The following is a 15,804-nucleotide window of genomic DNA, read 5'->3' as shown; positions in this document are numbered from 1 at the left end:
CTCTAGGTCCAGCCATGTTGATGCAAATGATATTATTTCATTCTTTTCTATGGCCAAGTAATATTCCATTGTATATATGTACCACATCTTTATCCATTCCTCTGTTGATAGACATTTAGGTTGCTTCCATGTCTTCAACTGGTGTTTGACTAAGATGCAAGGGCACCAGTCCAGGAAGGACAGCCTTTCCAACAAATGGTGTTGGAGCGAGGGGACATCCAAGGGCAAAGAAAGGAGCCTCAACCCAAGTCCGACACGTCTTACAAAAAGTCAGTTACATCTGAGTCTCTTTTTCTGTTTTGCATATAGGGTTATTGTTACCATCTTTCTAAAGTCCATATATATGTGTTAGTATACTGTAATGGTCTTTATCTTTCTGGCTTACTTCGCTCTGTATAATGGGCTCCAGTTTCATCCATCTCAGTAGAACTGATTCAAATGAATTCTTTTTAATGGCTGAGTAATATTCCATGGTGTATATGTACCACAGCTTCCTCATCCATTCATCTGCTGATGGGCATCTGGGTTGCTTCCATGTCCTGGCTATTATAAACAGTGCTGCGATGAACATTGGGGTGCACGTGTCTCTTTCAGATCTGGTTTCCTTGGTGTGTATGCCCAGAAGTGGGATTGCTGGGTCATATGGCAGTTCTATTTCCAGCTTTTTAAGAAATCTCCACACTGTTTTCCATAGTGGCTGTACTAATTTGCATTCCCACCAACAGTGTAAGAGGGTTCCCTTTTCTCCACACCCTCTCCAGCATTTATTGCTTGTAGACTTTTGGATAGCAGCCATCCTGACTGGCGTATAATGGTACCTCATTGTGGTTTTGATTTGCATTTCTCTGATAATGAGTGATGTTGAGCATCTTTTCATGTGTTTGTTAGCCCTCTGTATGTCTTCCTTGGAGAAATGTCTGTTGAGTTCTTTGGCCCATTTTTTGATTGGGTCATTTATTTTTCTGGAGTTGAGCTGGAGGAGTTGCTTGTATATTTTTGAGATTAATCCTTTGTCTGTTGCTTCGTTTGCTATTATTTTCTCCCAATCTGAGGGCTGTCTTTTCACCTTGCTTATAGTTTCCTTTGTTGTGCAAAAGCTTTTAAGTTTCATTAGGTCCCATTTGTTTATTTTTGCTTTTATTTCTAAAATTCTGGGATGTGGGTCATAGAGGATCCTGCTGTGATTTATGTCGGAGAGTGTTTTGCCTATGTTCTCCTCTAGGAGTTTGATAGTTTCTGGTCTTACATTTAGATCTTTAGTCCATTTTGAGTTTATTTTTGTGTATGGTGTTAGAAAGTGTTCTAGTTTCTATTCTTTTACAGGTGGTTGACCAGTTTTCCCAGCACCACTTGTTAAAGAGGTTGTCTTTTTTCCATTGTATATCCTTGCCTCCTTTGTCGAAGATAAGGTGACCATAGGTTCGTGGATTTATCTCTGGGCTTTCTATTCTGTTCCATTGATCTATATTTCTGTCTTTGTGCCAGTACCATACTGTCTTGATGACTGTGGCTTTGTAGTAGAGTCTAAAGTCAGGCAGGTTGATTCCTCCAGTTCCATTCATCTTTCTCAGGATTACTTTGGCTATTCGAGGTTTTTTGTATTTCCATACAAATTGTGAAACTGTTTAGCTGTAAAAAAGAAGAATCCCTGTCATTTGGAACACCAAGGAGGAACCTGAAGGATATTATGCTAAGTGAAGTTAGTCAGACAAAGACAAACACTGTATGATATCACTTATATGTGAAATATTAAAATTTGAACTCATTAAAAAAAAAAGTCAATTACACCTGGAGCACAGACTTAACTTTAAAGTATAAAACAATAAACTTGAATGAAAAAAGAGAGTATTGTAGACCAAGGGTTAGGTGAAGTGTTAGTTGTTTGACTTCACATCAAAAGCACTGTCTGTAACAGCACACACACAAAAAAAGGATAAGCCAGAGTGTACCAAAACTGTAACTCTTGCTCTGTGAAAACCTCTGTTAAGAAGATGGAAGGAAAAGCTGCATGCTGGGAGAATGTATTTGCAAACCACATAGTCAACAAAGGATTCGTATCTGGGGTATATAAAGCATTCAGCAGTGAAAAGTCCCCCAAACAATCCAATTAGAAAACGGGCAAAAGTAACGAACAGACATATCACCAAAGAGAGTGCACACGGCAAATAAGCACGTGAAAAGATACTCACTGTCGGTGGTGGTGGTGGTTTATCCTTAAGTCGTGCCCGACTCTTGCGACCCCACAGATTGTAGTCTGCCTGGCTCCTCTGGCCACAGGATTCTCCAGGCAAGAGTACTGGAGTGGGTTGCCTTTTCCTTCTCCAGGGGATCCTGACCTAGGAATCAAACCTGAGTCTCCTGCACCGCAGTCAGATTCTTAACCTACTGAACTATGAGGGAATATCATTAGTTTTTAGGCAAATGCAAACGAAATCCACAGTGACATATCATTACTATGAGTGGCTGAAACAAAAAAGTTGTGGTAACACCAAATGGAGAAACTAGATCATTTATGCTTACTGCTAGAAATGTAAGATGGGATAGCCCCTTTGGAAAGGAGTGTGGCGGTTCCTGTAAAACTTAACATGCCCTTACCATAGGGCCTTGCAATTGCATGACTGGGCATTGGTTCCAGAAATTTGAAAATGTATGCTCACACAAAAACCTGAATACAAGTGTTCATAGAAGCTTTATCTGTATCAGCACTAAACTGGGAACAACTCAGCGTCCTTGGAAGTGTGAAAGGTTGAATGACTTTAAACTGTGGTACAGCTGTGTGATGAAACACTTCTCAGCATAAAAGGGACGGACCACTGGTATGTGTCACCAGTTGGACTGATCTCAAGGGAGTTCTGCTCTACGAAAAGAGTCAGTGTCCAGAGGCTACATGGTGAGTGACCGGGTTTAAGTAGCCTTTTGGACACGGCAAGTTTACGGAGGGGAGGACAGATGGCTGGGCTTTAGGATCGAGGAGAGAGGAAAGTGGCTGTGGCTGAGAAAGGCATCCTTGTGACGGAGCCGGTCTGTGTCTTCACTCTGATGGAGGTTACAGGATTCAGAACATGTGGGAAGACTGCATGGCAAGAATCACACATACACACACACACACACACACACATACACACACACGTGCATCTGCACAAGTGCATGAAGCTGGTAAAGTCTGAATAAGGCTGATGAATCGTATCGAGGCCAATTTCTTGGTTGTGACACATATTATCACATTATGCAAAATGCTGCCCCTGATGGAAACTATCTCTGTGTTACTTCTCACATGTACATGTGAACCCACAGTGATCTCAAAGTAAAAAGTTAAAGGAAGCGAATGAGTTAAAAGAGATACGAAAACTTGTATGCAATGTTCATAGCATAATTGCCCACAGTGGGAAAGCATGCAACTACCTGTCAACAGGTGAGGGGGTAAGTCAAACAGGTCCTTTGTACCGTGGAATGCTAACGACCCCTCAATAAAAAGTGGTCCACTGGTGATAGCAGAGCGGCCTGAGTGGTTCTCACAGACACGCCGGGTGAGAGAAGCCAGACGCAGAGGACATGGAGCATTTACACGACGCAAGCTCCAAAATGTGACTTAGGCAAGAAGCTGTCTGCAGCTGAGGGTGGGGATGAGCAGAAGGGGCAGGAGGGGTCCTTGTGGGGGATGGAGATGCTCTCTGACCTCACTGAAGTGGTGGCTCCATGGTTACACTTGTCAAAACCATGAAAAATGTACTTAATGTGCACAGGTGTACACACTCATCAGGAATCATGATCTGTTCATCTGTTGATGGACATGTATGTATATATATATATATATATGTATGTGTGTGTGTGTGTATACGTAAAACTGAATCACTATACTATATACCTAGAAGATAACTCGACATTGTAGATCAACTAAACTTCAATAAAATTAAATAAGTACATATTCACTGAACTTTAGTTTTTGCTCTCCTTTCATGTAAAATATATAATTGAAAATGAGGATTTTCTTCTGCTTCTGGGTAAATTCACTAGAAAGTTTTCTCTCATACCCACTAATTACATATTAATAGAAAGAAAAAAATCATTGAAATATCCATTTGGAATGAGTGTGTTGGGGCATAAATTACAGATGATTGTAAAGGATAGGCTTCCCTCAGTCTGAGCAGAAGGTTTTTGGCTCAGCGGCGGAGCTGGTCACAGACGTCAGTTTTAGAGTATAGTTGGGCTCCCCAGGTGGCTCAGTGGTAAAGAATCCATCTGCCAACACAGGAGACAGGAGATGTGGGTTTGATTTCTGGGTCAGGAAGGTCCCTTGGAGGAGGAAATGGCAACCCACTCCGGGATTCTTACCTGGAAAACCCATAGGCAGAGGAGCCTGGTGGGCTACAGTGCATGGGGTCGCAAAGAGTCAGACACAGCCGAGCGTGTGCACACACACACTTCCCATTTTCCAATTGACAGCTGGATGAGATTTATCTCTTAAAATATTCCTCTGCATTCTGAGGATAATTTAACTCATCCCAGCTGGGCCCTAACCCTCCCATCCCCTGCGGCTCATGTGATTAATCATCCATTTAAAAGTTTCTGTGGAGAAGAAAGTTTTGGCTCTGGGGCTACACACATCAGGTTCTTGGGGTCAGGCCCCCATTCTTACTAGAAAGGGGTTACTCCAGGGTGAAATCAAGATGTAATTGAGACAAATTTTTTTTACAAAAGAGTAGCTTGCTGTTGCCAACGTGGAGGTGAGCCACTTGGATTTCCCTTCAAGAAAGAACTTGCTGGAAAGCTGGAGAGTGAGTTTGTTGGCATTCATTCTGGTGCCCGAGCTGAGGCTCCTCCCATGGGCAACTCCGGACAACTCCGGGTATAGTGAGGGGGTCAAGGCCTGAGTATTTCTACCCAGCGCAGGAAGCTCACTGGGCCAGCTGGTTCCAGCACTGCAGTCCAAGCACTCTCATCACTGTTCCCCTTCTTCCTCCCTGCTGGTGTCTGAGGACCACCCACCTTGCCTGTTCCCTTGCCTCCTTCCTTCCCAGGCATCATCCACAACATGTATCTTACGTATCTTGCACTCCACCTCTGGCATGGCCAGTGTCTCCCAAAGACTGCAAGTCACACACTTGCCAACCTCTTATTTCAACCAGAACCCAACCAAGACCATGTTGGTTATTTCAGAGAGAGGGCACAGTGCAGAAAGTGTTTCCACAAATGGCAGAAAAAAGGTAAGAAGCAGAATACAGAGTAATAAGGCAATCAAGACATTACCAAGAGGAGAAAGCCACTCTCCCCTTTAGGCCCAGAGGGATGACAGGAGGAGGAGGTGTTGCTGGAGCCCAAGATTTGGGGCCATCTGGTGGACACTGGTGTCATTTCACACAGGGCAGATAGGAGCTGGGCTCCCGGACGGATGGATGGGCAGTCCTTTGTAGTCAGGTTGGCAGCCGTGTAAAATGGAGAGGGAGAGAGAGAGAGAGAAGTAGAAATGCCCTGACTTCTCCCCTGCCTGTCTCCCCCACCAGTGTTATCCTCTGTCTAAACCCATCTAGAAACTAGAAGACTATTTGCTGTTGTTTAGTAGCTAAGTTGTGTCCACTCTTTGTGACCCCATGGACTGCAGCACGCCAGGCTTCCCTGTCCATCACCAACTCCCGGAGCTTATTCAAACTCACGTCCATTGAGTCAGTGATGCCATCCAACCATCTCATCCTCTGTCGTCCCCTTCTCCTCCTGCCCTGTCTTTCCCAGCATCAGGCAGGGTCTTTTCCAATGAGTCAGCTTTTTGCATCAAATGGCCAAAGTATTGGAGCTTCAACTTCAGCATCAGTTCTTCCAATGAATATTCAAGGTTGATTTCCTTTAGGATTGACTGGTTTGATCTTGCAGTCCAAGGGACTCTCAAGAGTCTTATCTCCAGCACCACAGTTTGAAAGCATCAATTCTTTGGCACTCAGCCTTCTTTATGGTCCAACTCTCACATCTGTACATGACTACTGGAAAAACCATAGCTTTGACTACATGGACCTTTGTCAGCAAAGTGATGTCTCTGCTTTTTAATACACTGTCTAGGTTTGTCACAGCAGAGTGAAAAAGCTGGTTTGAAACTCAACATTCAAAAAACTAAGATCACGGCATCTGGTCCCATCACTTCATGGCAAATAGATGGGGAAAAAGTGGAAGCAGTGACAGATTTTCTTTTCTTGGGCTCCAAAATCACTGTGGATGGTGACTGTAGCCATGAAATTAAAAGAAGACAACAGGGCCTGGGAATTGTATTTCCCTTCAATACAGAGGAGAGGAAGGAAACATGATGAAATGAATTTGAAAGAAAACAGGCAGCTGACCAGGTCACCTTTCACAGCCTCACCCATGCTAATTTACTGGAAGCTGCATCATGAGTTTATGTAGATGGTTGGATGGAGGGCTGGATGTATAGACTGACATGATGAAGCAAATACAGTGATATATTGATATAGAATCCGAGTGGATGTTTGCTGAGAGGGGTTTTCAACATTGCTGCATGTTCAAACATTCTCTTAATAAAACATGATAAAAGAAATACTCTCTGTAAGGAAAATTTCCATCTTTCAGTGGGGAGAGGCAAGTACGTTTCTAGCAAGACCATCTCTCCCTAGAACATGGTTACACGGTTTTTCCTTTCTCTTTGCAGAGAAAACAGTGAGGGGCAATTTATCCCCCACAACTGTCTGCACTTGGGTCTCTCTCCCATCTCGGTGGGCCAGAGAGGCTGGCCTGTGAGCAGGCGTCTGTCTGTGATCTGCTCTGCATCTGTGGTTCACTTATTGTTTTACAACTTTTGAGCTAGCAATTCACGTTGACAAATCTGAAAAATTATCATAAAGTTCTAGAATGCCCAACTTTTCTTTGCAAGCACAAGATCTGACCACACTGGGCCTGTGTTTCTCTGCATAGCAGTTGAATGAAGTCAAGCCAGTGGTACGGGCACCATGCCCCCGCCCCGCCATTTGCCCCAGTCTCCACCACTCCATGTTGTCTCACACCTGGCCCACTTTTCTCAGAGTTCCCGTCTCATCCCTGGAAAGAGCTGTATTTAGGACCCTGGGTTCATCAGGACACATGTATGTATAATGAGCTTGCTACAGCCATCCTTCAAGGCCACATTCCTTCAGCTCTGCGAATCCTGGAAGCCCTTTAGTGACTTGTATCCACATGCCTCTATTTGCTTAGTCTTTGAAAGGGATTCTTTTTAAAGCCAAGTCCTATTTTTTGTATTCCCTAAGTAGCAATCACACAAAACCAAGAGGTTGGTATCTCAGCAAATTTTTCTAACACAAACTGAAACACATGATGAGTGCTCAGTCGCTCAGTCGTGTCCGACTCCCTGTGACCCCATGGACTGTAGCCCGCCAGGCTCCTCTGTCCATGGGAATTCTCCAGGCAAGAAGACTGGAGCGGGCTGCCATCTCCTCCTCCAGGGAAATAAATAAAGCACACTTGAGCCTGAAACCTCAGAGGTCACCTCTCACACCCTAATGGCTCACAGACCACATAGCAGGTGCACCCAGCTGATGGTGCTGAGGCAGATTGCCCAGAAGACCTCACTAACTTGGTTCTCCTTCTCCCCAGCGGCACCTTTCCTAAGTTTCACTTTAGCTGTCCCAGATCATTTGTCTTCCTGTGATCCTGGCCTGCCTCTCAATTGAGTCTGAAACTCAAAGCACATGCACCAGCCTCTGAAGTCCTCCTCTCGCCAAGTGCTGCCTGGTTCTTGCCTTTCCTGATCCTGACTCTTCGGTGCCTCTTTGGATTTCAGTACATCCTTCATTTGCTTAAGTTCGCTCAAGTTCATCTGGAAGATCCATAACCAGTTCAAACCGTAAACTCTTCCTCGGAGATGGGGTTGTGGTGAGTGGTAGGGTCACTGTGGAGAGATGGACGGGTTTGCTCTGCAGCCTTGAGGCTCAGTCCTGTCATTGACTGTGAACAATTTCCCCTCTGCATTAACCTGGTAACTCATAGAAATCATCCTGTTATCCCACCAGAGTTGGAAACAGGCATAACAACCTTGTTGGCTGAAAAAAAAGATGCACAAACTAAAAGTTGAGAATCATGTTTTATTTGGCAGACTTTCTGAGGACTTAAGCCTGGGATATAGCCTCTCAGATCATTCTAAGGGACCACTCTGACAAGGTGAGGGAGGAGCCAGGATATATAGGACTTTTTGCAACCAAACCCAAGTGTCAGAACATCAAAATATTACTGTTCATTAGAAAAAAACCAAGTATCTCAGGTTAACGGGCTTCCCAGGTAGCTCAGGTGGTAGAGTCTGCTTGCAATGCAAGAGACCCGGATTCAATCCCTGGGTTGGTAAGATCCCCTGGAGAAGGGAATGGCAACCCACTCCAGTATTCTTGCCTGGAGAATCTCATGGACAGATTTGGTGCTTTTCTAAGTGTGGGACTTCCCTGGTAGCTCAGACGGTAAAGCATCTGTCTACAATATGGGAGACCTCGGTTCGAAACCTGGGTCATGAAGATTCCCTGGAGAAGGAAATGGCAACCCACTCCAGTACTCTTGCCTAGAAAATCCCATGGACGGAGGAGCTTGGTGCAGGCTACTGTCCATGGGGTCACAAAGAGTCGGGCACGACTGAGCGACTTCACTTTCTTTCTAGGTGTGGGAAGATGCTGAGTCTGGGCTAATTGAAGTCATCTCTTGGATATGCACCTTACCTGTCTATCTCCTGCTTTCTCATCCTGAATGCCTCCAGGGCACAGTCTGGGATGGCTGCAGGGGCTGATGGCTTGATGGCTGCAGCGTCCTTTGTTTCCTGATGTGACAGGTGGCGTTTTTCATCCACAGCATCCACGGCCAGAACACTGCCCATGTCTACTGAGTGCTTAGCATGCACGAGGCAGCACACACACCATCTAATCCAGTGGTCACACGAGCACTGCAAGGGAGCTACCACGACTCTGACCATTCTACAAATGAGGAAAGTGATGTCCAGAGACGTAGTGCGTGACTAAGGCCCCACAGCTGGGAAGCGATGGAGTCAGCACTCGGAACCAGGTTTGCTGGACACCAGGTCCAGCTCTGGATGACTTGCTGTTCACAGGCATTGATGCTGATTCATTTCCTGTTCTTCTGGTAAGTTAATCCCAGTCCCTTCCACCTTCACTTTATAGGTCAAGTGGTTTTGTTGCTCTTGGATCCCTCTCCGGTTTTTCCACCTTTGTGCTCACATGGCACCCTGAATTGGGCACAGTGTTGTGAAAAGGCTACACAGATCAACTTGCCCCACGTGGCCAATGTTCCTCCCACAGTGACGCTGTGTGTTCTCCTCCTGAACTAGGTGGGAACCATCAGGGTCATCCAGGCAGCCTCCACCCTCGAGAGGAATGAATTCCTCTCCATCCCAGCCAGCAACACAGAAAGCTCTGGAAAGAAGACCAGAGGTTGGTGTTCTGACATTACTCAGCCCTGTCGTCCATGGCTGAGTAATGCCCACCGAGTCTCCGAGCCAGGGGTTCTGTGCAAGGTGTGGTCTCTACACCCAGCCAGGAGGAAGAAGGCAGCTGGGGCCCACACTGTCCTCTAGCTAAGGCTGTCCCCGCAGCAGAGAATGGGGTCTCTGTTCACCCATGCGGGGCACCATCCTTTAAAGAGGCGGATGATGTGGCAGAGGTGGAATAGCCATCCCCTTGTGCACATTTCTAAGCCTCCCTGTGGTCAAGGCGGAGTGGGAGTGGTGTCAGGATTAGTTCCGGCCAGTGGGAAGGGCTGTGTCACTTTTGAGCAGAGTTTGTTAAAAGCCACTGTGCTTCCTCCTGCCCCCTCTCTCTATTCCTCCGCTGAGAGGCCCTGGGAGAGCACACACTGCAAATGACATTAGCAGCAAGATGCAGATGAGCCACCCACCCGCTGAGGGCTCTGGCTTGGGGGAATGTGGTCCTCAGTCTTGGAAGACAGCTCCGAGGAACCACACTTCCTCGTCCTCACACCCCTTTCAGTCTTTACGAGCTGCTATAACACAAGACGGTAGGCTGTGTGGCTTATAAACCACCGACATTGACTTCTTCCAGTTCTGGAGGCTGGGAAGTCTAGGATCAAGGGGCTGACAGGTTTGGAATCTGGTGAGAGCTTCCTGGTTCATAGATGACTGTCTTTTTCCAGTGTCCTCTCAGGTGGAGGGCGCAGGGGAGCTCACTGGGCCTCTGTTATAAGGGCACTAATCCCATTCTTGAGGGCTCCACCTTCATGACCCAGCCACGCCTCAGCTCTCAAATCTCACTTCTCCTGACATCATCTCCGTGGGGATGAGACATTCAGTGCTTGGAGCATCCTTGTGGAAAGCTGAATCTGGGCTGGTCCTTTGAGTCCCGTGAGCCAGTAGAAGGTTCCAGAAGTGGCACTGGGCCAGTTATGGAGCCAAGTTCTAGGAAGGCCAGGCAGCGGATGGGGAGCCCTAAGATGCCACTGAAGAAGTCCCACTGCCCTGCCAACCTTACCAAGTGTGGAGGGAGAGGCCCTGAAGCTACGCAGAGGGAAAAGGTGCTCAGCTTCCTCAGTGTCCCAGCTCAGCTGGGTGTTCTGGCCATTTCTCCTAAGAGGCCAAATCTCTGGGTGAGCCATGCTGGACATTGCTGCCTAGTCTGGGCCCAAGACGACGGCCTCCCCAGCCAATGTGCCATGGAGCAGAAGAACCTCCCAGCTGAACTTGTCCGCCTGGCAGAATCATGAGTGAAAAGAGAAGGGGGGTTTTGAGCCCCTGAATCTTGGGATGGTTCGTGCACGGCAATAGACACCCCACGATGTGAGAGAGGAGCCTCAATGGCACCGGTGTTGGTGGGGGGTGTTGCAGCAGCTGGTGTGTGCTTCTTTGGTGTGACAGCTGACATCAAAACAGACCAGCCAGGAGACAGCAGGGCCTGCTTGGCGGCGCAGGGGCAGAGACTGGGAGGCTGTGCAGAAGCAGTCCTCATGACCTGATTGGCTAGATGAGAAGGATAAGGGGAGTGCAGAGGCTCTGAGAGTCCAAGCCTATGAATGCGAGGGTGGGATGGTCCTCAGAGGGAGCTGGAGACCTGGGAGGAGGGGAGACCTGCTTGGGGAAGGAAACAAGAAAAAGAAGGCATTCTAGTTCGGGATTTAAGGTGCTGATGGGATCACAGTAGAAAAATAACCATCAGGCATCGTGAGTTTTATTTACTGCACAGATAAGAGACTAAGGGGCTTCCCTGGTGGCTCAGATGGTAAAGAATCTGCCTGCAATGCGGGAGATCTGGGTTTGATCCCTGGGTTGGGAAGGTCCCCTGGAGAAAGGAATGGCAACCCATTCCAGTATTCTTGCCTGGAGAATTCCATGGACAGAGGAGCCTGGCAGTCTGCAGTCCATGGGGTCAGAAAGAGTTGGACACGACTGAGCAATTAACGCTTAAGAGACTAAGGCTGGAAATGAATGGAGATAAGAGATGACTCCATGGGAGAATGATGCTCATGGAGAGAGTAGAGAAAAAGGGAGGATGGGGTTGAGGGAGAGCCAAGGAAGTACCTCTGTGGACATGGCACCCGGGGGACTAACAGTCAAGGGAAAAGGCTAGGGAAGAGTTGGTGCAGAGATAATTCCTCAGAGCCTGCAGTAGAAGAATTTCAGTGACTGGGTGGAGTCAACGCATCAAAGCCTGTGACAGTGCTAAGGGGCAGAGGACCCTGAGAGGAGAGCCTTAGACTCAAGCTGGAGGCAATGGTGAATGAGAAGAAAGCAGAACGTATTTGATCTTCATACATTTATTCATTCATCTGTTCATCCCTCTGTCTGTTCATCTATTCATCCATTCACCCATCAAGTCACTTATCCATCCACTCATCCCTTGATCTACCTACTTATCCACCCATGCATCCACATTTATCCATCCATATCCATCCATCTATTCATTCATCCATCCATCCATCCATACATTTATCTCTCCACCCACCTACCCATGCATTCACCTACTCATCAATCCACCCACCCATATTCAGCCACCCATCCATCCAACCACTTATCCATCCATTCATCCCCTCATCTACCTACTCATCCACCCACCCATCCACATTCATCCATTCATATTCATCCATTCAATCCTTGTTAGAGCTTACTTTGGGCCATGCAGGGGAATTAGAGTAAAACAGATGTGGTCCTGCCCTTTGTTGGAAACAGTCAGTGAACCCCCTTAAACACTGAGATGCTTAGAACTGACGATCAAGGTCTCTCCTGCACATAAAACAGTAAAATAACAGCCACCATTTGTCTTGTTTGGGGCCAAGCCCAGTACCATGTACTCTTTGTATGCTTTTTCCACGATTTAATCCTTCCAAAAATGACAACATAAGGTGGGGACTGTTCAGATATGAGTTGACCAAGGCTGAAGGGGTAACAGACCCTGCCAGAGCTTGCAAGGTATCCTCGGTTTCAAGCACAAAGCTGATGGCCACCCACCAGGTCTCACTGCTCCCACCCAGGCTCCTGGGAGCTTGTTACCCATCACCCAGCCCTCTCCACCTCCATCCCCCACCAGGAGAGAGTTCAGTTCAGTCGCTCAGTCATGTCTGACTCTTTGCAACCCCATGGACTGCAGCATGCCAGGCTTCCCTGTCCATCACCAACTCCCAGAGCTTGCTCAAACTCATGTCCATCAAGTCAGTGATGCCATCCAACCATCTCATCCTCTGTTGTCCCCTTCTCCTGCCCTCAATCTTTCCCAGCATCAGGGTCTTTTCCAATGAGTCAGTTCTTCGCATCAGGTGGCCAAAGTATTGGAGTTCAGCTTCAGCATGAGTCCTTCCAATGAATATTCAGAATTGATTTCTTTTAGGATTGACCAGGAGAGAAGGCCTCTTTTAACCTGCTCTGGCCTCAGAATTTATCTACTTAAGAAAGAATGCTAGAGTTGATGTTGAGGGAAATGGAAAGGTGAAAATGATAATGTACTTTCATATGCTATCAGAGAAAGAGACAGCTATGGGTTAACTTCATCACCAAGGAACATAGTGTCTTTGGGAAAATACATTTCAAACTCCAAAGGACTGACCTGCACACACAGCCCTGGAGCTTGCCCTGTGTATAAATCAGGGACTGTCTGTAACTGTAACATTTGTCTAATGTGAACATGGACCTACTGGGCTTCCCTTTCCTCACTCTGGTTCCTTCTCTGACTTCTTTCCTTATGCTGCGTGAAGACCCTGGGCTTCCTGTTCTAGTTAATCAGCATGAACCCCACGGGCCCTGAGCAGACAGAGCAGGCGTTTTTGTAAATACCCCCTGGAGACTCATTTCATCGCTATGGAAAATGTAGCTCTGTTTTCCTAGGTGACGGCTCTGTTTACGCAGGGACTCCGAGTGGGCTCCGGGCCTGGCCAGATGGTGCCGGATGCGCTCCGTGTAATGTGAGGAGCCACATGACTCCTGGCGGGAGCCAGGTCTGGGTGGACGTGCGGCTGCAGGGTCTGCCCACGCCTAGCAGTCCGCTTAGGACGCCCAGGGAGGCGCTGAAGGCGGGTAACCTTGCTGGAGCTGCGGTTTGGCCCTTCCAGCCACATGTGAGTCAGGCCTATTTTTAGCCTTGCCACTCACCCAGGTGAACCAGGCTTCACACTGGGGGCTTCCTGCCTCAGTGTCTTGATTTCCCTTGTCAAACGGCTAGGCAAGCTGGGGACATGGCATTTTCCAGCTGATAATTCTACACACGTGACTCTCAGTGAGGCCGGTGGTGGAGGGAAGGAACATTAGCCGTTTGGGAAGCTGATGACATTATGATCTTGGTTGTAGGATTCTACAGGCTCTGCCAGGGCAGGAGCAGGGATGGCGAATGACCAGGCCTTGGCTGTATGGTCCACCTATTCTACCAGTGCCAGGCATGACTAGGCGATCAGGATGCTGTACCGCTGTGCCCAGACGCATCAGAACAGCTATTATAATTGTGGTATAGCTCGGTCGTGTCTGACTCTGTGACCCCATGGACCGTAGCACACCATGCTCCTCTGTACATGGAATTTTCCAGACAAGAACACTGGAGTGGGTTGCCATTTCTTACTCTGGAGGATCTTCCTGACCCAGGGATTGAAACTGAGTCTCCCACACTGCAAACAGATTCTTTACCATCTGAGCCACTAGTGTGTTAGTTGCTCAGTCCTGTCTGACTCTTTGAGACCCCACAGACTGTAGCCCACCAGGCTCCTCTGTCCATGGGGATTCTCCAGGCAAGAATACTGGAGTGGGTTGCCATGCCCTTCTCCAATAGGATCTTCTCAACCCAGGGATCGAATCTGTGTCTGTTAAGTCTCCTGTATTGGCAGGCAGTTTCTTTACCCTGTTGCTGAGGGTGTGGAAGGGTGGTGGACTGTCTCTGTTCTTTACCTTCTGCGTTGTTGTTGTTTGGTTGCTGAGTTGTGTCTGATTCTTTGCGTCCACATGGACTTCAGCATGCCAGGCTTCCCTGTCCTTTACCACTCTCCCAGAGTTTGCTCAAATGCATGTTCATTGAGTCAGTGATGCCATCCAACCATCTCATCCTCTGTCATCCCCTTCTCCTCTCTCCTTCAATCTTTCCCAGCATCAGGGTCTTTTCAAATGAGTCAATTCTTCGCATCAGGTGGCCCAAGTATTGTAGCTTCAGCTTCAGCATCAGTCCTTCCAATGAATAGTCAGGACTCAGGACTGATTTCCTTTAGGATGGACTGGTTGGATCTCCGTGCTGTCCAGGAACCACAGTTGGAAAGCTCTGAGGGTCAAGTATGATTCCTCTTGTCCCAGCCAGCAGAGCTGGACCAGCAAAGGATCCCCTCCTCTTGCCTGCAGTGCATGACCCAGAAGAGCCAGTTGGAGCCTTCCTTGGGAGTGAGATGTGGGAACCGGGAGACAGGAGACCCCTGGTCCTCACGGCAAGATGCTGTAGCCTGGTGTTGCTGGCGATCACTGTGCCAAGCAGGGCTGAATGGTGGAGAGAGAGCGACAGACAGACAGAAGTGAGAGAGATGGGGAGAGCGGCCTGCTGACCTCGAGTTGGGATCCAGTTGTCACTAAAATGCTGCCTTTCTTGAACGGTCAGGGGAGTCATTCTGTTCATGGGAACAGGCAGGGGTTTCTGTGACCGGCAGTGGGAACCCTACTCACTCAGGACAGTGATATTCGGGAGTGACCATGTGCCAACTAGGCGGGTGCTGAGTTGTATCTGTGGCCGTAGGAGGATTTCTGAGCAGCCGGCACCCTCGTTAGGCAAGAGGATGGGGCGGGTCCCCTGTGAGCCGGATTCGTCACGTACAATGGGGAGTCTTGGAAGCTGTCTGCGGGGTCCTCCCTCCCAGCCCAGCACCCTCTGGGGCCAGCATCTGCAAGCCACTCAGACTCCCCCTGTCCCTCCACAGCTCCGGCCCCCCAGTCTCAGGGCCGCCGGTCTGGGATTATTTCTCAGCGAGGGGGGAATGGATCCCTGCTGCTGACTTCACAGGTAGCCTCTGCCAGGGGCATGCTTGCAGCTTCCTGATAAAGTCTGGAATTCTCACACTTTTCCCCAAGTAGCCCTGCTCTGGTGGATGGGGACAACCAGCCAGTTCTCCAGGGCTCTGGGCTGGTGAGACCTCTCTGAGGCCTTGTCACCAGTCACCCTTAAACTGCGTGTAAAGTTTGCTACTATGTATTCCAGGAAAGATGGAAGGCGGGCGGAGAAGGGGGCGACAGAGGATTAGATGGTTGGATGGCATCACCGACTCAAAGGATGTGTTTGAGCAAGCTCTGGGAGTTGGTTATGGACAGGGAGGCCTGGCGTGCTGCAGTCCATGGGGTCGCAAGGAGTCAGACACGAC

Source organism: Odocoileus virginianus, unplaced genomic scaffold (assembly GCF_023699985.2).
Source record: "Odocoileus virginianus isolate 20LAN1187 ecotype Illinois unplaced genomic scaffold, Ovbor_1.2 Unplaced_Contig_4, whole genome shotgun sequence".
NCBI lineage: Eukaryota > Metazoa > Chordata > Mammalia > Artiodactyla > Cervidae > Odocoileus > Odocoileus virginianus.
Note: the sequence above shows the minus strand (reverse complement) of the source record.